The following is a 24,637-nucleotide window of genomic DNA, read 5'->3' on the forward strand; positions in this document are numbered from 1 at the left end:
AGTACTATTATTCTCTGAATGTGAATTTTAAAGGTAAGAGCTTCTTCTTTTGCATTGATACAAATTGTTTACTTTTTTTTTGAGACAGTCTTATTCTGTCACTTTGGCTAGAGTGCAGTGGCATGGTCATGTTACCAGGGGAGTACTCAGCTCATGTGGTAGGTTCTTGGCCTCTCTATCCCTCAAGAATGGGGAAAGGGGTTCCTGAGGCATGGCGAATTTACTGTTCAAATAAATATCGTGGACCCAAAGAGTTTTGCAAAAGAGCGATTTATTAGACAGAGAGAAAGAAGACAACTCCCATGCTGTTGTGGGAGGAGATCCAGAGAAGGAATCCGTTCAGGTAGGAGCAGCTGAAATTTGAACCCTTGAGTTACTCCCTCCTCGTTCATGTTCTCATCCAATGAGAGGAGTTCTTTCAAACTTCCTCTGGAGTGACTGATCTTCGACTCTGATTCTGGATTGGTTTCTTGTTCTACAACCCTAAGTTACAGAGTCCTCTCCTTCTAGAGCTTTCAGCAGGAATTTGGGACCAAACAGCCCCACTTGACTTTCCTGCAGGCAGGAAGATCAGACAAAGAATTTTACCTGGCCCACGTGGAGGAGGTGCTTAAAGAGCCCCAGTCCCTGGAGGCAGGGAGGTGGGAAATTCCTGCATTTGAAACCCCTCCCTTAGTGGACCTGAGAAGAGAAGTTTCTTTAACACAAGTAGCTGGGACTATAGGTGCCCACCGTCATGCCCGGCGAATTTTAAAAATTTTTTGTAGAGATAAAGTCTCACTACATTCCCCAGGTTGGTCTCAAACTCCTGGCTTCAAGGGATCATCCCGCCTTGGCCTCCCAAAGTGCTGGAATTATAGGTGTGGGATTACAGGAGCCTGGCCAAATCATTCACTTTTAATTTAAGATACAACAGTGTTTAAAAAAATCTTGAGATACTAAACATTATAAAAAATAGGTTTACAAAGATTTCTAAATCTTTCAGGTAAAAATTAAGATTATGTACAGAAAAGTGGGTAACATGAATTCCCTAGATAAAAAAGTCTGTGGCTAAATTAGAAATAAAACAGATCTTTATCTTCCAGGAATAAAGGAAGAGGTATTAATTAAATGCTGGACTTTTAACTGGATGCTGGCTAGGCATTGATATGTCCATTTTTGTAATAGAAGTGATTGAAGCTCAAGTAACTGTCTAAAAATTATGTGGTTAGCAAGCAGGAGGACAAGAGTTTTGGGTTCAGGCTTACCTGACCCCAAAGGGTATGTATCTTCTGCTACAGTTGATTTCCTTCACAATTTCTACTTTTCTATAATATATGCATTTTAAAAGTATCCAGTATATAATCTCTTAAATAATAAGCCCATGCTGACTTATCAAATATGTCAATAATAGTGTAAATTAGTTCAATATTTTGGAAAAGAAAATTAGCAATATGTAGCCAATATCTATAGAAGTAACAAAGGAAAAAGATTCTTCTAGAAACTGCCTACCCAAATAAACTGGAAGGTTAAGAATGCTGCTGGAACAACTAGAATCAGGTGCTGTGATGTCTCCAGGTTTCTTTTGTTCCACCTCCTTCTGCTGCTGGTCTTTGAGTTCCGGCTTTATTCTTTGAGACTTGCTTTCTCCACAAGGCTGGAGCAATGACCACTAGCAGCTCTGGGCATGCACAGTTTTTCAAGATAAAACAAAATGGGCTTTCAATCACCCTCTCTCAAGTTTCACAATTCCCTCTTATAAAACTCTTTGGAAGGCAGTCAGAACTGGCTTGAAACAGTCCATCCCCCCAGTTACAATCTGGGACAGAGGAAACTATGATTGGCTGAGCTTGAATCAGCTGTTCATCCTTCAAGTAATTCATGTTACCAGAAAAGTGTAAGTGGATATAAAAAAGAAATAAGGCTGCTCCCATTAAACATACTTTGCCCAGAAAAAGGGAAAGTATACTGTGTTGGAAAACAAGACAATGTATCTTAATTATACTCCAATGTTTCCTCATTTGCTTAAACAATTTAAATGGATTCCAGGCATTGTGACTCAAGAAGTTCCCATTATTAGATAAAAAACATCTTTTCTTATGTATGGCAAACCATACCAAAGAAAAAATCAAAAGGAAAGGGAAATTCTATACATACAATGTATGTTTTGTTGCCACAATCGATTGTTGCTACCTAGAATTCCCCTCAAACTCATGAAAACCCAATTTTTACAGGATCATCTCTCCTACCAGAGCCTCAAAGGTGGGATTGAATGTCTCAGGCAAATCTCATGACACTTAGCATGGTGATTACATCAGTGATCCAGACCTAAGCCAAAAAGTGACATTCTGCTGGCCACAGGCCTCAGGTACATGGATTAATATGATTCATGAGAGTGAAATCAGAGGGAGTCTTTTTGAGGATAACAGTAAAGAGGTCTTCTGAGGCTCTATGAGAGAGAATTAAGATAAAAAATGTTCTCTGCTCTGCCACACATCTTGATTTGTGGACATGTGAAGCTGGAACTGCTAAAAGCATTTTGTAACCATGAAGGGAGCAAGTCCTGGGATTAAACCAATGCTCCTGAACTGGCACAGCTGAGCAATTACAGAGAAACAAAGCCAGCACCACTGTGTTAAGAGAATGCAAGCTTGTCCTTCCTTTGGACAGCTACCTAAACAAACACATGTTCTTCTGATTTATCTCTGGCCTTTTCTTCTGTATTTATTTTATGAAGTATCCTGAGATACCTAGTTTCAATTAGGATATCATTGGAAACAACATAAGTGATTGGCCAAAGATGAGTGAAAAATAAATATTCAGATATTGAAAGAAATATTTTGAAGATATAAAATCTTATAATTATGAAGATTTTGTAGCAGCATTTCACTTTTTAATTTACAAATAAATCATCCGTTTTTCCTTTCATTTCCTGAGCTATCAGTCACATCTGGCCATAATATTAAGCATCTCATATTCTCCTGTAAACATAGTTGGTTTTTAGTGGTCTAACATCATTGAAAATGAGATATTCCATAAAATAAACCGCTTGACTTACTGACGCTTAAAAAAAGTAAGCTAGGTATTTTGATAAGAATAGTTTTTTTCTGACGTGTTCAATACTTCCTGCCTTATTGGAGCACGGGGCATAATTTAATGCTTTTCTGAAAACTCAGGGTCGTCATTTTGCATATCAATTGTACAGTGTATAGTAAAGTAATTATCCCAGGAGGCATTTGTCTGAAAGGCTATGCTTTTTAAATTCTTGGGTCAGTTTGTTGCCCTTACTTTTAAAATGATTTTGTGTGTATTACGGTTCCTCTGACATGCCCCTTTCTGTCAGGCTGTCAGCTGTCATTTCTTGCTGCTCTTTGATGGCCTGCCAATATGGTCATGCCCCCTCCTAATTTTCTGCTTCTAAATTATTCTAGATTAGAAAGTCAAATAAGCATGCTTTTTAGAATTGTATCTAAAAAAGTTTTTAGTACGGATGTTTGGCTAATATACTAAGTTCTGAAACAGGAACATTGAGTTATTTTAGTGGCCTGCCCAAATACTTTAGGACAGATAGAGTCTTACCACTTGTAAATTTTAAAAGAGGTCACTTGTAAAAGGAATCTTAAACCTGATTAATCTCTCAAAATAAAGGATTATTCTGAGCAGTATTTACATTGTGTTCATTTAGATTTTGCCCTGAATTAGGCTTGTTGTCAAGTGACTTGTAAATTTTAGACCTATGATGAGTCTTAAAGCTAGGAATCATGTTAAGTAAGATCTCATGTGATCTTTCAGTTTACCAAAGGCACACAAGTGGTTTCAATGGTGTCCCCCAGTTGACCCAGTGAAGGGCAAACCTGGTCTGTTTTCAATAGAATGCTTTCCATAGTACCCAGTTCCCCCATATAAAAATATCTAAGTAAGCCAGCTCCTTTTCTTTCATTAAAATTACACATTTTTCTGCTACATGGATGTTTTCAAAGAAAAGTGATTTTGAATGTGCAATACCTTGACTTGACAATTTTAGATTGAGATTAGTTTAAATCTTAAAGGACGGTACTTAACAGAACATAAACTTGAAGATCCTAGATCATATGGAAATAATGGCTAAAATGTATACAAGATGTTTTAAACACAATTATTTTTATCATTATTTACATGTATCTATTTCATTTAATAGCATCTTTTAGTCATTGTTCTTTGCCAGTAAGGCATATAATGTGCTGTCTCATGTAATAAAGTATCATTTAGAAACAGAATTTTGTCACTTTGTTAACTGCAATTTGACAATTTCAATCTGAAATGCACATTTGTAAATTAGATTATTAGGGGAAAGCTATCACTTGAAGACATTTTATAGGTCACTTAAAAATTATATCCTTTTTCTTTTTCAAGAAGGATGAAACTTTAATTGTTTTTGAGAAGTCCTATGGAGTTTGAGCCTTTAAACAAATGAAAAAAAGGGAGTGGGAGAGTTCTTGAACTCTCTGGTTTATAAGGAAGGTATTTGCTTCATGGGAAATTTCCCTCAGACTCAGTCCATATGGATTATCCTTTAAAATGTTTTCATCTGTTTTGTCTGGCTGCCTTCAATGGAAATGAGCCTACCCCCTGAATGTTACTGAATTTATAGCTCTAGTAAAACAAACTCTTCTGGCATTTCCTACACACAATTGGGTTTCTTAGCTGCTCGAAAGATTTGAGCTACAGTAGTTTGCTTTATTATTAAAGACATATGATGCCTGTTGTACAGATTTCCCCTTGGGCAACAGAGCTGATAAAAGAATAAAGAATTTCAAGAACCTGTATCTCGAAAATAAGTCCCAAGGTATCTTTCTTTCATTTTTTTGTAAGTTGGAGGAAAGCTTGAAAATAATTACCATTTTTATTTAGCTTTGTACTTATTGTCAAGCTGTGGGAGAACACAGCATTTACCAGATGAAATCATGTGCCATGTGAAATAAACATGTCTTATTTTAACTTTTGGCCCACATTTGGTGGTGTTAATGAAACCTTCCTAAAAATGGGAATCTGAAGTCACTCCTCATCAGAAGGTGTCATATAATTCTAAAGGGAGCAAATGTGGCTTCCTCCTGAATGCTTAAGGCTCTTCACTTGAATACTTTTGTTATCCCAGGTAAATTTGTGTGTGTGTGTGCAATTGTGAAGCATTTGAATTGTAACATTTTACATCCATCGAATGCTTTAATGTCAGTTCTGTGGTTCTATGACCCAAAGTCATTGTATTAAACCTATCAAACTGCCTGGCCCTTCACAAGCAACTCTGAAGCAGAGCAAGCAAGCTGCAATGAGGTACCACATGTGTACATCTCAGTAGGAAAAGGCAATACTAATCTAGATGTGCTTCCATCTACTGGGCTACCTGGCTTTCCACAGGTACATTATATAGCTGAGAGGCTCCTTTTGTTAGTGGAGAGGACAGCAGCTGAAGTAAAGAGGAGGCATTCACAAAGATAGGACATCTATTAGAAATCAGCCCAGAAGCAGGAGCTGGCAGTGTTCCCGAAGTGGTTTTTCAACTGCCACAGAGTCTGCCATTGACAGATGGACTTGGCTCCAAATGTTACCAGGGAGAAAAACATATTCACGAATAGCATTCAGTTACTTTAGCAGTCTAAGCTGAAGGTGCTAGGGCTATACAAAGAAAGTGCTAAAGCTCTGCAGATAAGGTGCTGTGCTGCGGCTATAGCTTTACAGAGAAATTATTAGTGAATACAGAATCTTACTTTTATCTTACTAGAGATATAGTCCCCAAATTTGCAAAAATTCCTTTGTGTCCCAGTTCTGAGTCTAGTTTTTTACTATATAATCTTGTTTATAGTAAATGTTCAAGAAATACTTCTTAAATGTAACAACTCCAAACTATTGTTTAATCTGTTCTATTGCATATGCATGGCCATGAAAAAAAAATGCATTTCTTTAACTTAGTCTTTATCTCCAAATTTTCCTTTTGGTTAGTTCAGTTTTACAAAACTTCTCTAACTGGAAATCTGTTAAAGTAATACAATCATGTAAGTTTAAGGCTGAAGTAAACATTTGAGAGAAAATGCATATTAGCCCTTTAATTTTATAGATGAAGAAATTATGACCCATAGAAGTGGGATATTTTGGTAAGAGTCATAAATTTAGCTTATTGCAGAAGGCAAGACTGAAAATCAGTTCTTCTAAATCCCAATACTGTGCTTTCCACTTTTTATATGATTGGAATGTGTCCCTATTTCTTAACATGTTATACGATGAGAGAATAGCTTTCCATAATTATTCTGAAAATAATAAGCAATTTTTTGAGCATTTGTTTGATAGATAATATTGTTATATCAATTATTTCAATAAATCTTCACAATACTATGAAGTAACTTACCCCAATTTTATACAATTTGTATTTTATATATATAGGAACTATATATGCTTATTGGTACATGTAAATATTTATATGTATTTACCTACCTATCTCTACCTACCTACCTATCATCCATCTAACTGTCTTTTTGGCTACAGAATGTAAGCAGATGCAGGACTGGTTAAACGTAACTACCATATAGCCTACATAAGAAGAATCACTCTATTTCACTCAATAAACCAACAAAAATATGCAGAAGTTAAGCTTAAGAAAAAAAAAATCAAAATCCCAAAACTACAGCATCTTCAGAATATACAAAACCAGAATTTCAAACACAAACAGGCAAATATACAATACAAATAAACACAAGCAAGTTAATACAAACTTAGGTATTTTAACAAATTATTGAGTCATTATTGTGCTAAAAACATAGTTGCTGATTTCTCATTTGAATCTTGAAAAGTCAAGGCAAGATATAACTAAAGTGCAAAGCTTTACCACATTGAGGATGTAATCCTATTAGTCTATGTAGATTCACACATGAACAATATTTACGGAGGCACAATGATATAAACAACCAATATGTTGAATCAGATGCTGTGGTGTACCTCCATTCGGTGACTGGGCATGAAACATGGGTGGTTGTAACAGAAGAAACGAAGACTTATTCTTTGGTCATCAGAGCAGGCGTGTGTCAGAGACTGTCAGTAGATTGTTGAATAGTTTGAACTCGGTGGGTAAAAACGAGGGGGAGGGGAGATAATTTGTTCTCTAATCACTGTGTTTAAACCTGCTTGGTCAAATCTCCTTCCCTCAACCCTTTCCAGTTACTTTCATTTAGAAGAAAAAGTTAACTGTGACTATCTTTAGGTATTATGTCCAGACTACTCCAAATTAAACCTGAATCATCTTGAATTCCCAGTTTCTCTCCTGAACAAGTTCAGGCTGTCCCAGGCTGGTGGGCTCAGAGACTTACAATAGAGTCTGTCCTTTCCCTTTGCCTTCAACTCTCCTACCACCCCCCACTTCTTGGGTCCTGTAAAGGGCTGAGATGTTTAGGAAATATGAATCAAAAGTCTTATACGATTGGTGCTTTTGTAATCCAGCCACTAGTGTCTTCTATGTGGCAGGTATTCACAGGGTGACTCTCTTGGGGGTCACTTTAAAGGATTTTCTGAAGGGCCTGTGGTAATCTGCAACCTGCACAGTTGCTTGAAATGAGAAACATTCTTTCTGATGTCATCTCATGACCCAACCCCTCCTTTAACCCCCACCCCGCAGCACATACTTGTTTTGCTTTTGGAGAAGCCTCTCCCACCACCCTCCAACCTGCTCAGTTTAGACTGGATGCCTCCTGCTCCTGGTATGCACATGGCTGTACTGAGACTTTCCTCGTGTTCTTTCCTTGATCCTGGCTGGGGTCAGGTAGGATGCTGTGTGTTCCTAAGAACATTATTTGCTTGAAGCACATCCTCAAAGAGTTTCCTAAGAAGGGGCTCTTCAGGGTTAAATTTTCATTTCTTCCATGTCAGAAAATGTTTCTATTTCAGTCATATGCTTTATTAATCATTGTGCTGAATATAGATTTTAGGTTGAAAGCCTTTTTATTTCAGAAATTTAAATGTGGTATTTCACCAACTGCTGTATTAGGAATTTTACAGAAGACTAAGTACGGAGATCCAAGCTCTGCTTTCCTTGGTTTTAACCTTATATCCTGCTTTCTCCTGGAGCTAGCCATATTATTCACAAAAAATTCAACTTTTCCAATCTTATAAAACTGAGAATTACCTAATTTTCAGGCATCATAGATTACTGACCACAAACAGCCACCTATGGCCTTAAGATCTTTTGTTTGCTTGTTGTTCCCTACACTTAGAAAAAAATATTGTTAATGACCGGGTGCAGTGGCTCACACTTGTAATCCCAGTGCTTTGGCTGAAGTGGGAAGATTGTTTGAGCCCAGAAATTCAAGGTTATAGTGAGCTATGATTGTGCCACATCACTTTAGCCAGAACAACAGAGTGAGATCACCTCTGAAAAGAAAGAAAGAAAAGAAAGAAGGAAGGGAGGGAAGGAGGAAGGGAAGGGAAGGGAAAGGAGAAGGGAAGGGAGGAAGGAAGGAAGGAAGGATTGAATTGTTAAACATAACAACTTTCATTTTTTACTGAAAAAATAGATATAAGGAAATTTAAAACTCGTAGTCATGGCCGGGCGCGGTGGCTCAAGCCTGTAATCCCAGCACTTTGGGAGGCTGAGGGGGGTGGATCACGAGGTCAAGAGATCGAGACCATCCTGGTCAACATGGTGAAACTCCGTCTCTACTAATACAAAAAATTAGCTGGGCATGGTGGCGCGTGCCTGTAATCCCAGCTACTCAGGAGGCTGAGGCAGGAGAATTGTCTGAACCCAGAGGCGGAGGTTGCGGTGAGCCGAGATCGCGCCATTGCACTCCAGCCTGGGTAACGAGCGAAACTCCGTCTCAAAAAAAAACAAAAAACAAACAAACAAACAAAAAACTCGTAGTCATATAATTCAGTAAGTTTTGAAAATATATATATTCATATATCCAACACCCTAGTCAAAGTCTAGTATAACTCCCAGAAAGTTACCTTGAACCCTTCTCAAGTTAGTCCTTAACTAACATAGTCAACCACTCTTCTGGTTTTATCACCATAGGTCAGTAGTTTTATTGTTTTCTACTCCCGCCAACTTATCTAGGTCAGAAATAGTAAAGGTGTAAGGATTTATTGCTGCCCAGTCCCCCAAAAAACATGTCTACTTAATGTAGGGTGAAGTGTTTCCATTGCTGCCCATCTTATAAACTCCGTCATATAGGGTATACAAACCAGTGCTTCCTGTTTCCTTTTCTCCTTCCCTCTAGGGAAAGCAGGTGGAATTGATGCAGGAGGGAGATTAATTTGAGTAAGCAGAAGAACGTGCCTGAATGCGTTGAACTTGAAATCGAAGTAACATTATTAGGATTAGGGTTAAGGTTAAGCTAAGTGCTAAGAGGTGCATGATTCATAGAAACAAACTTTTCCTCAACTTCATATAAATGGGAACACACAGTAGATAGACTTTTGTGTCTGGGTTGTATTATTTGTCTGTTTAACAAAATATCTTTGATAGAAATTTACTGCTGTTACATACATCAGTAATTCTATTGGTATTATTATTGTTATTGCTGAAAAGTATTCTAGTATAATGACTACTCTACACATTATTTTTCCATATATCTGCTGAGGGGCATTTAGGCTGTTTCCTGTTTGAAGCTACCTTTGAATAAAGTTACTCTAAAATTTTATGTGTAATATTTTGTTTTTAAAAATATATTTTTCTTTTTATTTGGTAAAATTATTCTTATAATTTATTTATTATTTTTGAGACAGAGTCTCACTCTGTCACCCAGGCTGGAGTGCAGTGGCAGGATCTCGGCTCACTACAACCCCCGCTTCATGGATTCAATCAATTCTCCTGCCTCAGTCTCCTGAGTAGCTGGGATTACAGGCACCTGCCACCATGCCTGGCTAATTTTTGCATTTTCAGTAGAGACGAAGTTTCACCATGTTGACCAAGCTGGTCTTGAACACCTGTGATATGCCCACCTCGGCCTGAAGTTTTTATTAATTTAGATGAAATATAATGCATTATTTATTCATCTTTTGTGGTTAATGCTGTCTTTTTCTCTTTTTGATCTTTTCTCAGAAATTCTTGCCTACCTCAAATTTATAGAAATATTTGTGTTGTTTTCTAGAAATGTTATAATATAAGTTTAATGTTTAGGTCTACAGTTGTCTTAAACTACATTTTTACTATTGGGAGACAGTGGTTGAAATTATTTTTTTTTTCCATATATTTTTCCTAGTTTTCCAGACTATTAGTTGAAAGACTTACTATCACCACTGAATGGCCTGGGTGTGACTTTGAGGGAAAGCTGAATCTATTTCTGCATTTTCTTTCTCCTTCCATTAACTTATTAGTCTATTATCCTAACAATTTATTCTTGTCTTGATAATTGTAGCTTCATAGCAACAAACAAACAAGAAATGACTAAATTAAAAAAAAATAAAAATAACAGTATTTTTTCCCTCATTTCTACTTTCAGATGTGTCCGATTTGGAGACACACCCTTGGTCTGTCTTTCAGGATGTTGACTTAAAGATGTAGCTAGCTGTCTTACTGACATTCTTATACCTACTAACCTAAAATTAGGTTAGTAGCTACAGTGGGTATATCACCAGAGTCCTAAAATATAACAAAGTACATCTTAGCCCAGTACTTTATTGTTGCATTATAGGTAATGTCAGTGATCTCCCTGGTATAGACAAATTGCTTTCTCATATTCTACTTTGACTCAGTCATTTCAAAATTGTATAATTTATCCCACTTTCAAGTATCAATTTCTGTAAACATAAATCTTTAAATTTTAAGTGACATATTTCTCAGTGTAATTGTGATTACAACAAAAATAATACATACATACAAAAGGGTTATTATTCATTCATACAATGGAAAAATCCAGGAGAGAGAGCTTCAGGAGAAGCTTTATCCGAAGAATGTCATCAGTACTTCATCAGCCTTCCCTCGTCTCCACTACTCCCTCCCTTTATCCATCTCTTAGCTCTTTTACTCTGTGTTGGCTCCATTCTTAGGTAGGCTTTCACTATACAGAGACCCTTGGCAGGTCTTGGCTTAGCAATTTCACTTATCTTTCCAATGATATCTGAAAGATCTTGGGCTTAGCTGAATGCAGTGGTGTGTGACTGTAATTTACAGCTGCTTGGGAGGCTGAGGCTTGAGGAATCCTTCAGCCTAGAAGTTTATGAGCAGCCTGGTTGCAATATGGTGATATATCCATCTCTTAAAAAATTAAAAATTAAAAAATTAAAAGATGATTGGGATTAACACCTTAGTTCAGGTACAGTCACATGCCTGTCCCTGAACTTCTCATTATAAATCTGTTTGGATATAGATTACTTTCCATCCCTCAGAGCAAGATGGTTTGGATCCAGATTTATCAAAATTGTTTTGTAAAGAAAAATAGAACTGTAATGTCATAAAAAGGAAAAATGCGTGCTGAACAGATAAAATGTTAAATTAGCTAATCAGGCCGGGCGCGGTGGCTCAAGCCTGTAATCCCAGCACTTAGGGAGGCCGAGGCGGGTGGATCACGAGGTCAAGAGATCGAGACCATCCTGGTCAACATGGTGAAACCCCGTCTCTACTAATACAAAAAATTAGCTGGGCACGGTGGCGCGTGCCTGTAATCCCAGCTACTCAGGAGGCTGAGGCAGGAGAATTGCCTGAACCCAGGAGGTGGAGATTGCGGTGAGCCGAGATCGCGCCATTGCGCTCCAGCCTGGGTAACAAGAGCGAAACTCCGTCTCAAAAAAAAAAAAAAAAATTAGCTAATCATACTGAACTAGTTATTTTTAAAAGAAGTTTTATGCCAAATAATTCTTCCTCTATTCTTTGCTTTCTACCACAGAACAAGAAAATGCCAGGTTTCTTTTTGCAACATAATTCAGTGGGTCTCTAATGTAAAAGGAATTCTCAGATTTTTTTGAAAACACTGAAGTCATATCACCTTTGTCTTCTCAAAACTTCCAACACGTGGTAGAATATAAAACAGTGTGTATATTTTGATTGTTCAGTAATGTTTCCTGGCCATTGATGAGAGATCCATGAATGTAATAGCATGATATAATCAGTACTAGTCTGGGTTTTGATAGTTCATAATGTAGTTTATCTGAAGGAAATTTTAGATCAAATAATTGGCATTCTGATCACTGCAAGATGCTTCATTTTTATAGTGATTAAAAAAGTCAATTTAGCTGATTTGTAAGCCTTGTAAGAACTTGCTGTTAGAAACTCATCAGAGTTCTTAGGAGAAGGGTCATTTTGTATGTATAGAGATTATAGAGAGTTTAAATCTTTTTGAGGTTATATTTTAGTTTATGATGCAAATCACCTATTGTCCACATATAAATTAACTCCAACACTACCTCAAGGTTAAGCAAGCTTGTTTTAACATCACCTCTTGATCTCTGGACAAAATGGTTTTATATTTCAGTGGACCGATGTGACTACAACAATACATCACTGCCCAAATAATATATCACCACCCTCATGATAATCTATGGATTATCTTCTAACACTATTGCTTTATAAAAACATTCTGGAAAATAAAACATTATGTACTTCAATAACCAACTTTATTTAGTTTTAAGAAATTACCTTCTAACTTCATAGTCAAGGCCTGAGAGTCGCAAAAAAGATTTGAAAATCACTCCAGATGGTGCATTAAAAATCCATTCTACTTGGCCAGCATCTAGCTCAGACACTAGCAAACTCAATTATTGTCTTATTACTGGTAGGATTATTTCACCTCAGCCTTTTCCAGCTTTATAACACAAAGGGGTACATGGCAGGTTTTTACATAGGTAATTTGGTGTCATGGGGGTTTGGTATATAGGTAGTTTTGTCCCTGTGGTTTTCTGTTCTTGTGTTAGTTTGCCTAGGATAATGGCCTCAAGCTTCATTTTGACAATATCGATTCTTTCTATCCCTGAGCATGGAATGTTTTTTCATTTGTTTGTGTTGTCTGTGGTTTCTTAGGGTAGTGTTTTGTGATTCTCATTGTAGAGGTCTTTCACCTCCCTGGTTAGCTGTATACCCAGGTATGTTACTCCTTTCGTGGCTGTTGTGAATGGGATTGCATTCTTGATTTGGCTCTCAGCTTGGAAGTTATTAGTGTATAGAAATATTACTGACTTTTTAACATTGATTTTGTATCCCAAAACTTTGCTGAAGTTGTTTATCAGCTCTAGGAGCCTTTGGTCAGAGTCTATGGGTTTTTCTAGGTATAGTCTTATATTATCTATGAAAAGAGATAGTTTGACTTCCTCTCTTTCTATTTAGATGCCTTTTATTTCTCTCTCTTGCCTGATTGCTCTGGCTAGGACTTCCAGTACTGTGTTGAATAGGAGTGGTGAGAGTAGGCATCCTTGCCTTGCTCTGATTCTCAAGGGGAATCCTTCTGGTCTTTGCCCATTCAGTATGATTTTGGGCTGTGGGATTGTCAGAGATTGCTCTTATTATTTTGAGGTACGTCATTTCAGTGTCTCATTTGTTGAAGCTCTAGTTTATTTTTAATGCCTAGATATTAAAAACAACTGGAAGATATCTTTTTCAGTGAAATATTCTCAAGGTGAATAGCTAACTTTATATAAGTTTTCCTCTTTCTCTTTCTCCCAATCACCTCTGTACTATCCTTCACAGATTATGATATTTATATGCAAGGAATGAAGAGCATTCTACATTGCCTGGTAGCAAACTGGTGGCTATTCCTCTTATTTGCTTCTGACTGGTAAACAGAGTTTACCATATATGACCCAAACACTCCCAATGTGATGGGCTTCTTCAAGTGGAATATCTCCTTTTAAGTAAAGGGCAGAGCAAGCAGAGATTCTCAACTGCCTCTTGAGATCCACAAGAACTGTGACTCTCCTACTTTCAATGCCATGATCCCTGTCCTAGTGGTTGCTTTGGGGTTCTCCCAAAAACACAAAGGTTCCAAAGATATCTCTTTGGTATTGTTTCTAGTTTGACATCCTGAATTTCCCAAGCCCTGCCACTGATAAGGTGTTCTCTCCTCTTTCCTTTTCCATCCAGTATTGCTTTCTTTGTGCCTATGCCTCTTAGTCAACACATTAGATTGGTTGTCGAATATCTGACAGAAGCTATATTTGCTTGTTCATAATCCTATATTTTTTACTGCTATTTGTATTTCCATTTCCACTACCTTACTAGCAAAGTTGATTGTTTCTCTGTTATGTGTCATTATCCATATAGGAAGTGGTACAGAGTAGTGACTTAAGACCATAACCTTAGTGGCAAACTGACTAAAACCAAGTTGTAGCTTCAACCATTATCAACTGTGTGACCTTAGAGAAACTATTGAACATCTCTATGCTTCAATATCCCGACCAAAAAATAAACATAATTTATATTGCTAAATCAAAAAATGTTGAAAGGACTCAGGGTCTACAACCCTTGTCTAAACCCTCTGAGACCAGATGTACCCTAGAATAAGAAATTTTTATTTTTAAGGAAAGATTATGTGGAGTATATATTATGTATTAAACAACACCCCATAATAGAGTTTGGAAAACATCTCATAGTCAAACACATCAAGAATTCTACAAGCAAATATAGAAATATTTCCACTACGTTGAATAAATAAACAGTAAAAATAGCTGCACAGCAGTTCTGATCAAGTTCTGGTATCACACAAATTCAGAGTGAGTCAGGTTTTGTTGCCAAATGAGTTATGGAAAAAAAATAAGTTTCAGAGCTGGAACCATATTAGTATAGTGTTTAGCCAAGTGTTTGACACATACAAGTTTCCACCAAAATGTTGTCTATGATTATTAGTATTATCAGTGAAAACATTTCTTGAGTGCCTATCACATGTTATTTATTTTGACATATATTATTGTTTCATGGAACTTCTTAGTTAAGGTCCAGGACTCTCATTTCTTCTCATCAGCCTCTGATTGATAATATTTTCTCTTTATATAAGAGTGTGAGTGAAATATTCACAACTTCAGGAGACAGGATGTCAGAAGAGTTTTCTAACAAAATTCCTTTATTTTATCCTCTAAATTGGTTTAACATTCAGATATGGTCCATGCCAATTTCTAATCTCATGGTGGGAAAGGCTTCAAGTAGATTGGGAAATAGCTGCCAATCTCATCCTAGATGCTCACCACACCCCACCCCTCCTCAATAAAGAATGGTTCATAGCCTCTCAAGTCCCTTCACCATATCTGGTTTCTGGACCTGAGGTGGCCCACCTGCCTCTGTTGTCCTTGAGATGATGGACAGTGTAGACATCCAGTTACTGCCTTTTCCTTAAAATTTGAGCCACTGAGATGTGGATATCACATATCTTCTACTGCATATTACATAGTAGCAAGTTTGCAGAAAATGTCACCTCAAGTTACAAGACACACAAGCTATAGAATGCTCCTTGTTCTTGTTTTCTTTCCTCCTTAAATAAATTTTCTCCTGGGGCTCAGGCAGGTGAAGACAAGATTTATCCTTGGCTAATGACAGCTTACCGAATCTCTATGTTCACAGATGAACCTTATTCTAAGCCAACTGGCCCAGGCCTTGATCTTCAAAGCACACCTCATATAATTTAAACCCAAACTTACTCAAAATCCTGTCTAAATGATAGTAGAAGTTACCATAATTTTCTGCTGGAAGATTTCTGCAAGTACCCTGAGCCCTCCTTTTCTTTCTTTTTCTTTTAGCGGTCGGGTAGGGATGGAGTCTTGCTCTATAGCCCAGGCTGGGGTGCAGTGGCGTGATCTCAGCTCCCTGCAACCTCTGCCTCCCGGGTCACAGTTCAAGCAATTCTCCTGCCTCAGCCTCCTGAGTAGCTGGTATTACAGGCACGTGTCACCATGCCCAGCTAATTTTTTTATTTTTAGTAAAGACGGGGTTTCACAATGTTGGCCAGGCTGGCCTTGAACTCCTAACCTTGTGATCCACCTGCCTCAGACTGCCAAAGTGCTGGGATTATAGGCATGAGCCACAGCACCCGACCCCTGAGCTCTAGTTTTCATTTTTACCGTTTGATTATTACAGACCTAATAAAAGTAATATTGTATAATTTTTTATATATGTAGGCTGGTCCCTGTTTTTCAATTTTTTATTGTTAAATTACCACAAATTAAATATGAGAAATTATGTATATATACACACATATGGTATATGTACAAATATGAATAGATAGAAATAGATACAGATATTTCCTGTAAAAAGCCTGTCTAGAATTTGTACCCCACCAAATCTTTTTTGGGGGCATATCTCATTTATACACTCATTGTAATGTGAAATTCTCTCAGGAGGCCACTTGATTTCTAGCCCCAAATCCCTCCCGTTCTGAACATTTGATACGGTAGTGCCCTTTAGGATCACTGCCAACTGAACCTAAATTCTGTGGCCATTACTCTACAGTCATATCAGGCTATGAAACAAGCTCTTAAAGGAAGGCAGTTTTTCAAGCTACATTTTGGTGCTTTTAAAGGGAATACAATCCTTAATGAAAAAACGAGTCTCCTGAAGCTCCTGGCTCCAAGGTCAACTCTGCATACTTGCTTTCTTGGTTGGCAGAGAATCTGTTAAGGGACATTTCTGGGAGCCCATTCCATAAAAGCCCCAGGATGAAATAGGTTTGGCAGGTGATTCTCTGGAGCTTTACTTGGGCAACTTTATAATTCTCTGACAGATTTCTTCTAAAGCTATTCCCACACAGCAACACCCTAGTACCTCAGCTTCTCCCCCTGCTTCCTACCAACCACAGAAGGAGAAATTGGGTTGCTATGGAACCTGTTGTAATAACACCTGATGGAACTAACAATACTTGTCAGCTACTAACAGTTTAGTGTGAATGAACTTATCAGAATCTTCCCAAGTGAATTAATATTTGTCAGCTTCTGAAGGGCTTGGGCCCTATTTTTATTTATCTTTATTTCTATTCACATCTAGCACAGTGCTAAATAAATGTTTGCAGAGTGTCAGCTGAGGTCAGCCTACTCCACCATATTGCTCTCAGCTGGCTCTTCCAAATTGGGAATGTGGAGGAGGAAGAGGATCTTTTTCTAGTTGCTGGGACTTGTTGCTTGAGACAAAGCTGTAAGCAGTACAAAGATGTGGTAGCTTTTAGAGGAGAGATGGAGGGTGACAGAACTTACCTGTTATTATTAGATGAAAAGGGGGAAAGTAATGTTTCAGATTCAGAATCATTCACCAAATGCTAAGATGGGTATTGTGAATATTGCTGCCTAAAGCATAATGGAATAGCTCTATAAATGACTGCCCATAAGACTTTTGGAGTCTCTGTAGGTGGTCTCCATTAGTCGGTGGTGTAATTTAGGTGTGACTGCCCCACCTGTAGAAGAGTGGTTAAATGGAACTTTGATAATAGCATATAGAAATCAGGATTGGAATCATTTTGTTCATTCCTGCTTCCCGTGCATCCACATTTAAGCCTCTCGGTAAGCTACAATGAACATTTCAACGTTATGAGAAATGGAGGTGACATAAACTGTAATTACATTTAATTTATGGAATGCAGAATAATAACATCCTGTATACTAGGACAAGTAAGAGGAAGGGAAAATCTAATCTGGTTTGCCAAGCCTCTTTCTTCGCTATCTCTTTAGCATTAACCAAGACTCACCGTAACATGGATTATAAGGAGGTAATTCACTGGTGTGGTTCTTTGTTATTTTACTTGCACCAGAAATGTAATTAAGAAGCAAATCATATTACCTTGATGACAGAGACAAAGTATGTCAGAAATAGCATTATTGCTGCTAAATTACAGAAAACACAGACTTCATTCCCGCTTCTAATTTATCATAATAGTGATAAAAGGTCTAACTGCTCCTAAACAGCAAATTTGAATCAGAGTTACCGGCATTTTGTCACTGCTGAGCAGAACTGATTTTTTTTCACCGTTATGGAATTAATTATAGAATATATGATGTACCTTCACTGCTCCTTATGATAGTAGTTTATATAACAATAACAGTCCATGGTGTGCTTTTTGGAAGAACTTTTTTCTCAACTTCTTATTGGCCTATGAGTTCACAGGACAAACTTAAAGTCATGAAGGTGATAAGTAGCTTTTTGATTTAAGAAAATGAGACAGAGCTCAAAGATGTATGAACTGCATGCAGGTCAGATTTATGTGCCATTTCCCAGGAGGGAAAAAAATCACCACCCACTTAATTTCACATGCCTCCTCACCCTGAGCCTGTGGGACATGATGAAATCATGAGTGTATACTTTCACTTTCTCACTCTGATGAGATCTGCTCTAAGATGTAACCTTTGTGTTCTTGTTCAGGCCAGCCCCAGTGGCCAACATCTGTCTGGAAGACTTCAAACAGACACTTAACCACCTTGCATGCTACCTTCTCCTCTTCCAGCCCATCCAGAGCATGCCCTTCACATGCTCAGAGCTTTAGAAACAAACCAGAGAATCCAGCCATGACCTTCCAATCCACTGAGGGGACTTTATGATCTGATTTTAGGTGTCTTATGAGTCATTCTCAGTTCAGATGTTGTTGTCCCAGGTGATTTCTTTCCTCTTTACGGGCCTTTCCATGTGATTCTTCCTCCCTAGCCCTTGCCCTAGTATGTCAATGCAGTGACATTGTTCTTCCAGGATCTTTGTGACAAGAGAGGAAAAGAAAGAATCTTTTTTTTTTTTTTTTTTAGGATAAGAGCAAGAAAAAGGGCTCAGAGCTGAGAGTGATATCAAGACTGACAATGTTGAATTTCACCCTAACTCTGTAGTCCCGGAAACAGTGAACATTAAAGAAATCCTCCCATCCTTTGTGTTCTAGGAAATAGTGTACTGCAAAGAACCACCCTCCCCCATTTGTCTTAGAAACAACTCACAGATGCCCCCTGTTTACCTATAACTAGGCCAGACACTCATAAATGATTAGCTGAACTACGTGTTCCAACTGGTTAATCAGAACAAAATACTCCCTACCCAAATGTGTAACATATCTCTCCTTCCACCTTCCTTGAACCTTGTTTGAACCACCTTCCACCTGAGCCAGCATACAACTACTCATAAGGACCCACCCCTGCCAAGAATAGGCTGACCCCTCTGGTCTACTGTCTCACCAGACCCCCATTATCTCATTTTTCCAAACCTGGTTGTTTCTAGCCTTATTATTCCTGTGTATAAAAGAAAAATTCCTTTCTGCCTATTGTTATAGATACTTGCAGATCTCATGATCAGAACATTATTCCTATTGCAATGGTTCCCTTCCCCAGATCGTACCACTTATTGGTATCTTAGGCCAAAGTAAATGCCTAGACATTTCTTTCCTAAGAAGCCAGTATATCTCATCCTCTCTCGTCTCTCCCTCTCTCTTTCTCTCTCTCTCTCTCTCTCTCTCACACACACACACACACACACACACTCTCTCTCTCTCTCTCTCTCTCTCTTCCAGAAAAACTATAATATTGCAATTTATGTTTCTCTGATTAAAAAAAGAAACCAGATGTGGTGATTGGTGAGCTACTAAAAAATACACTTTTCTTTATATTTGAATTTCTATCTCTCTGTGATCTTCCCTCATTGCTTGGCAATCCCAAACTCCTAATTGAGATTTCTGTTTGACATAGATGTGTCTTTCAAAACCCATTGGTACAGCCAGTTAGTTTAACTCAGAGGAAAAACAAGCTTAGAAAATGTAAGCAATCCTTGTTTTAATTGTTTCTTTTCTCTCTCAGTAAACAGAGTATGCATTTACTAAAAAATGTCAAACTGTCATATTTGAATAAACTGTGAGGGTTTAGATTGAATAAATAATGTTCACTCTAAACTGGTCTTGTTATGGTATTTTCTTTTCTTATGATTCAGTCATGTGTTTTAAGTTAAAAACAGTGTTTATTTTTCATAGCATTCATTACTAGCCAGGGCCTATGTCAACTTTCAAGGTTTAAGTCTTTTTGAATGAAATGTAAAGAACCACTATTCCTTCCTATCAGAGTAAAACACATTCTAAATCCTAATAAATCTATTTCTTTAATATGCCACTTGAAGTACAATAGTGCAAACAAAAACACATAATGGGTTCCTCTTGAGAGAAAGGAAAATGTATTCACTTTTGATGAAAGATCTTTTGATAATTCACTCTTGGCTTCACCACTTGATTTATATCATCTTCCCACATTAATTTGTTTTTAATTTTTTTCCTGCCTTCTAAGGTTTTTCTCATTTCAGTGACATGTACGTGACAGATGAGGTTGATGAACTAGAGAAATACAAATTCTAACTCAGATAAAAAGCTTAAATTATTCTGCAGTCCCGTAGAATTCACGCACGAAACTGTGAAGTCTGAATTTCCAAGGGCTTGATGTTACATTTTCTAAAGAAGTGATGAAATCAACAACAGTAAAAGAAACATTAAAATATAGTATATTTCTTTAGCCAATACTGAATGACCCCCTGGAGTGTACTTCTTCCCCAGTCTTCAGGCAATTTAATTGTATCCACTAGAAGTGATGGTGAAACTACAGAAACACAGTAAAATTCATTCTTTATTATAGATCTTAATTTCAAAAACTGTGTTCCTTTTTTAAAATCTATTTTAATTCAGGATAAAGTAAATAACTTATTTGACTATCTTCAGTTAAGGAAGGAAGCAGAATAGGTGACAATGCCTCAAGGTGAAATTCATTGTTTTTAAAAGTAATACCTAATACCATTACAGGGGCAGCCCATGCACATTTATATAGAAGTTCAATTATTTCAATCCTGTTCTGTTTTCCACCAATCAAGTTAGAACTACTTATTGGATCATTTTTCTTTGCTCTGTCTCAGTAACATGAAATATGTTTTAGTAATATTCTTTTCTTCATGATTAGATTATATTAATGTGTTTTATGTATCTTCTCAATTGTCCTTTAATCTCAACCTACACCCATTGCAAAGATGATTGATTTGAGGATATGGCTCTATCTGGAATTCTGGCACCCCACCTCTGCCTTCTGAAGTAAGACTCATTGTATATCAGCTTCATTCCCTTTAAAATGGAATTATGATGGATATGAAATAGAATCATTTATTTAAAGCATCTAACTAATACTTGGGAAACCATTCATTTATTCATTCATTCATTCATTCATTTATTCTTCCACATTTAGTACTTAGTTGAGGATGATATGTTCTATGTATTCAAAATTTTAAATTTCTTCCCCAAAGTGAGTACTAGAAAAGTACTCGTCTTGTTTTTCGAGTAAGTTCAACTCATAAAATAGGAAACCAGGGTAATTCATTTGTTTTTTTTCTTAAAAATGCATTCTTTTTCTTATGTCTTCCTTTGCATATACATCAAAGGAACTTTATTCTATTCCAGTACTGAGGGTGAGGTGTGGGGAGGGAAGTAAATTCCTCAGGAATGTGTAGGAAAAGGAATAAAATCCTCAGGAACAAACCAGTTTAGTTAACTTATTACATAACATTCCTGGCATAATCCTTGTATTCAGAGCTCTGAACTAGAAGCTTTTGGCTTATATGCTTAAATTAAAGGAACTTTAAACTGCATCTACAGCAAGATATGGCAAAGACGATTCTATTAATAACATCCTCTCAGCTTTATCCTGGGTATCTCTATCATGCAAAAGTCACCTAGTTATTACAGCTTACCAGTAGGAGATTCTGTAGCGTCTATGACATTATGTAATATCTTCAAAATGTATGCTTGTGGCTGGATTTGACCACTTAATTCTTAAAATTTAATTTCTACATGGACTCATGTTTTCAAAGCTAACACATAAGTGCTTTAAACTACAGCATTCCCTAGCAACCCGCCTACACAACTGACTTATTTAGATGTGTTCGATGAAATTGTATGGGAGGAGATTTTTTGAGAAGCCTTTTTTTTCCCTATTTTGTTTTTAGTCACAGAGAACTGATATTTTTTCCCACTGATAAATGGCCTAATAATTAATTAATGCTTATCAGTGTGAATTTTGGAAGAAGATATTTACAAATACTGTTTAAGTTTTATGCATCCATGCTTAAATACACTATTCTAATAAGGAACACACCCATGTTTTACTAAGAAGTATGTTTTTTGAAAATCTGGTTCTAATATTCTTATAACTTATTGCTTAATCATTTGTATATTTAAATTAAGAATTCCTTTATGTGGCCTGATTATCAGGATTCTTTTTCAAAGAATAATGTGATAATATATTGACCAAAGTGGAATTCTATAGTTGTCGTGTTTATATTAGGTACTATTCATATAAACATAATAGTCATTAATCCCCATGAAAACCTTGCAAATGTATCTATTTTATGAAACAAAAAATGTGAGTCAGAGATTAGAACTGGCTCAACTCACACTACTAATCACAAGCAACATTGGAATTTGAACTCAGTAATCCTAATATAAAAGCCCCGTCTTGAACTTTCTCTTGTATCCCGATGCTGTGTATATATTGTCCATACACAGTTTCTGGCACACAGTTAGTCTCAAAAATTATTTGTTGAAAGATTAATAAATGGTAAGTATTTGATAAATCAATATCTGTTAAATTATTTCATTGTATGTTTTATTTTTATATTTTCATAAAAGCAAAGGCAAATGGCCAGACCTCATATATGTTAGTCTTATCAGGGGAAGAATTCTTCAAAGCAATAGAAGATTCACAAAGCAATAGAAGTAGCTGATGTGGGGTTTGCTGTCGTCCATTGCACTTTGGCTAGGACAGATATCTGACTTGGGAGAGAAATAAATCTCAGCTCTTAATGCCATATGATTTTTAAAATACATGATTATGAAGTACTGATTCTTTCTCTGTCATGGTCAGGAGTCTGACCCTCATGGTTACAGCTATTTGGTGTACTGACTAATGACATGAGCTGCCACATCTGCTGCCTTAGTTTAGGGAGCACCAGCTCCTCTCCTAACTTAATCATGGACTAGAGTCCCTCTGTAGTGCTATCCCTAATGTGATCCCATAGATAGGCGATCTACCTTGATGTGGCAGATAGGTGATCTATTCACCACTTCAGCATTCTACCAACATTATTTGCCTTAAGCACTTGTATATTGCAAATTTCATCAAAACTTGCAGAAAATATTTGAATAAGTGTATGTACATTATTGTTTTTGTGATTATTTTATTTTACATGCATTCATAAAAGTTGCTATCAGTAACATATCTCCTTGATATAATATGTTTCATGCCTCTTTGAGTTCATTTTACTTTATTTTCTTCTCTTTGGGGGAAAATATATGATTTCAAAGAAAAAAGATGATTCATGAAGGAGAATAGCAATGATAAAGATTATGATGATAAGACTGAATAAGTATTGAAATTATCTTTGCTTAAGGATTCTTTTGCCGAGCAAGGCCTGATTTGCTAAGGAGAGTAGCTAGAACAGTCACCTACCTGGTAGGATGTAAGAGAATCAAGGAAACTTCTTTGTTCCTCAAACGCTCCCTTTTCTATTGACTACGTTTTGCAAAATCCTAAAGTAAAAGATTGCTCTGTTTAATTAAAGGCTTAAAATGACAGTTCTCTTGGGAGAGCTTACAGTGAGAAACTGTCAATCCCTTTTTTGTGAAAGAATTTCTGAAAAGTTAATAAGAAAAGGAATTTAGAGGGGGCCACTGGCAAGGGGAGCCTCTATTAAGTTACTGCATAATAGAATAAGATGGTGAGGGCAGCCATTTGATGGAAAAATGTCGTTGATGTCATTAAGGACACTTTGCCTCTCCAAAGATTTTTCTATTCTGAATGTTGCCCTAACTTATGATTTATCAAGTGGCAGTTGCTTATTCTATTTTTAAAGTTTACATATGTTCAACATCTGGATAATTATAGAAAAATTCAGTCTGACTCCCAACGTATTTGGGCATTTGGAAATAAATGGCTAACAACTACTATTTTTTTTAACCTTTTTTATAGACTGGAAAAAATCATAATATCAAATGATATTCCAAGATCACCCTGAGCATTTTAAATTAATCTATTTCAGAAAAGAATAAACATTGAAATGATAAAATAAGTAACTTTTTCTCTCAACTGAGTATCATGGATAAAACTATGGAGCCATGTCATTCAGCTAAATTACATATGATTTTAGTACCGCCATCTACCCCAGGGGAATATGAAGGCAGCATATGAATTCATTTATATTCTATTGTTTTCATTCAATGGAGTCAAGAAGTAAATAAGCATTGTGATAAAGATGTATATATAGTGCTATACAATATTTTACCTTTTTGGATTTAGTCTTAAGCTGCCTTCTATCTCTATTTTTTTTTTCTAGTACAAGTGTGTTCATCATCTGTTTGGATGTAACAAAACCCATTCATAATTATCTAGTCAGTACTTGGAGCAATCTTGGTGTATCCCATAAAATATAAAAACAAGAAGTTCAGCCAGGCCCTGTAAGGGGTTGAAATGGAGAGCACCCAAATAAGGCAATCAAGGCAACCCAGAAACCAACACAGTGAAATCATCCCCATCTCTCTCTGCCTCTCTTGGATCCACCTGACTCTTAATCCTACCTTCCTTAGCACTTGACTCTTCTGGAGTTGGGCTTTCACTGCTTGCCTAATAACAAAGCTGGTAGGTAACCATGCTTGACCCATTCCTAATTTTACAAGTTCTGCAGAGTCCAGCACTTGGAATCTGTTGGAATTTAAAATCCTTGAGAGAGTAAATCTGATTGGCCTAA

At 36.8% G+C, this 24,637-nt stretch overlaps 1 long non-coding RNA gene across 2 annotated transcripts in view; it reads left to right on the plus strand.

Moving 5' to 3' along the window:
• Positions 1-979: 979 nt before the first annotated feature.
• LOC105705545 (uncharacterized) overlaps positions 980-24,637 on the plus strand; it is a 35,055-nt gene continuing 11,397 nt past the window's right edge. Inside the window, exons 1-2 of one of the 2 annotated variants that reach the window (XR_001104692.2) lie at positions 980-1,260; positions 2,214-2,347. This is a non-coding gene — a long non-coding RNA (uncharacterized LOC105705545). Of the gene's footprint in view, positions 1,261-2,213; positions 2,348-23,232; positions 24,529-24,637 lie in introns of those variants that run through there. The other variant, XR_001104691.2, reaches the window with a different exon arrangement.

This window comes from Aotus nancymaae, unplaced genomic scaffold (assembly GCF_030222135.1).
Source record: "Aotus nancymaae isolate 86718 unplaced genomic scaffold, 86718_ANA_hifiasm-v0.15.2.pri h1tg000022l_1, whole genome shotgun sequence".
Lineage (NCBI taxonomy): Eukaryota > Metazoa > Chordata > Mammalia > Primates > Aotidae > Aotus > Aotus nancymaae.